Genomic DNA, 2377 nt, shown 5'->3' with positions numbered 1-2377 from the left:
CAAACCCTTAAACGGGGGCAAAAAAAGCAAGAAACCTTGGGTGAGCAACCGAGGAGGGATCCTGCAATAGATGTAATCTGTACAGAATTGCTGACATTATAAAATTATGTAGACAAGCAATATGACAAAACAATATACAAAGAATGTAACCATATAAGAAGAGAATGGATCAAAGTGGCTGTCAGCAACTTCCAGGTGTCACCAACAAGATGGAGCCTATGCACCACACCACGCTGGAAAGAGCACATACAGACACACAATAAAAACTCCCAGTATGCAAATGTGTTTAATATAAATGTACTTAAAATAACACACAAATGATGAGCTCTTTCTTCCCCTCCATCCTCATCTTCTTCACTATCCACATTCATATTAGTTGTCTTTTCCTAAGTGGGCCCTCCTGTGTTCTAATGTGGTGAGAATAGGGAGATGGGTAAATGAAAATGAAATCAGTGTGAAATTAGTAAAAGCAGGGGGGGAACAATGCATGTGATTGCTATGTGAGTGCCATGATTTCTATGCCACTGTGTTTGTTTTATGTTTCAAAATAAATGATATTATAAAACTAACTGACAGTGGATTGTCTATGGAACTGCTTTCAAATTGCAATAGTTTGAAAAGTATAAACGTTGTCAATAGAAAAGGTCATAGCGTCCATCTTCAAAGAATTCTGCACAGTGTGAAATATCCCTGCATGAGGTGATACAAATCAAAGAAATTGAGGTTTTCGCTGATTTCTCCAAATGACCTTTTCATTAAAACACACTTGGCCCTTATAAAATCAGGCATGTATTGATATATGAATAAATGTATAACATTAAACAGTTATGAGTACATTCCTAGAAATGAGGCACCCAGAGGTGTTCCTCCTGAAGGGCTGATGTTCTACCCAGAACCATATGGTTATGATGAAAACTTTTTTTTTAAATATATTGTATTTGGGGGCATTTTAGCCTTTAATCGACAGGACAGACAAGTGTGAAGGGGGCAGAGACAGGGAGTGACATGCAGCAAAGGGCCACAGGCTAGAGTCGAACCCAGGCCGCTGCGGCAACAGCCTTGTACATGGGGCACCTGCTCTATCCACTAAGCCACCAACGCCCCGAAACCTTTTTTTCGAAGGAAGGATTCCTCAAGAGGGCGGTACAGTGGTGTGGTGGTTAGCACTGTTGCCTCACAGCAAGAGGGCTCCTGGTTTGATCCCGGGTGCAGGAACCCCTCTGTGCGGAGTCTGTATGTTCTCCCTGTGTCAGCGTGGGTCTTTCTCCAGGTACTCCGGCTTCCTCCCACAGTCCAAAGACATGCAGGTTGGGGATTAGGTTAACTGGTGACTCTAAATTATCCGTAGGTGTGAATGTGAGTGTGAATGGTTGTCTGTATCTATGTGTCAGCCCTGCGATAGGTGATCTGTCCAGGGTGTACCCTGCCTCTCGCCCAATGTCAGCTGAGATAGGCTCCAGCCCCCCCCGCGACCCCCAAGAGGTTAAGCGGTTAGAAAATGGATGGATGGATTCTTCAAGGGTTTTTTGTAAGACTAAGGGCCCTATTTAGATGGTCTAATACGCGAAGCGCCAGGCGTGTGGCGCATGGGCGTGTGGCGCATGGGCGCGTCCCAGTCACTTGCTAGTTAGAAGCGTTTTTAGACTGTGCGCCATGGAGGAGAGTCTAAAAGGGCTGGACTTACTCTGTGAATTAGTCATGGGTGTGTTTTGGGCGTATCATTCAATAAGCCAATCAGAGTGTCATCTCTCATTCCCTTTAAAAGAGACGCATATTACTAAGATGTTTAACAGTGAAATACTGCGCCGTTGACTTTAGACCAGGTTTTTGTTGGTCACTGGCGCATTTGCTTTTTACGTCATCTAACTAACAACGCACCATGACTGCGCCTGACCACTCCTCATTCTTAGACCAACACACCCAGAGAAGCGCAAGTTCATTTGCTAGTTAGACGACGAGGGCGCAGGGCGTGAAAATGACAACTGCGCCTGCATCTAATAGCAATGACACTTGCGACATGGATTATGTGCCCTCCGCCGTCCATGACACTTGCGACATGGATTATGTGCCCTCCGCCGTCCGCTTTAGACCATCTAAATAGGGCCCTAAGACTTCCGTTAAGAACCCTTTTCATCCAAAGAACCCTTTTTAAAGAAAGAGTTCTTCAAGGATTGTTGAGAGTGTGGTTGTTAAAAGATCCCCACCATCAAATATTCAAAGAAGAAAAGGTTCTCCGTAGAACCCCCTGGGTGGTAGCCTACATGTTAGCACCCTTAGAAAGTGGAAAGGTTCTGGAAAACAAAAAGTGGTATGATTGTTTTTCCAAGTTGCAGTGTGTTGCAGGGACTGTCGGTCTCTCTGCCACTTTGGTCCAGTT

The sequence above is a fragment of the Epinephelus moara genome, chromosome 8 (assembly GCF_006386435.1).
Source record: "Epinephelus moara isolate mb chromosome 8, YSFRI_EMoa_1.0, whole genome shotgun sequence".
In the NCBI taxonomy this organism is placed as follows: Eukaryota; Metazoa; Chordata; class Actinopteri; order Perciformes; family Serranidae; genus Epinephelus; species Epinephelus moara.
Note: the sequence above shows the minus strand (reverse complement) of the source record.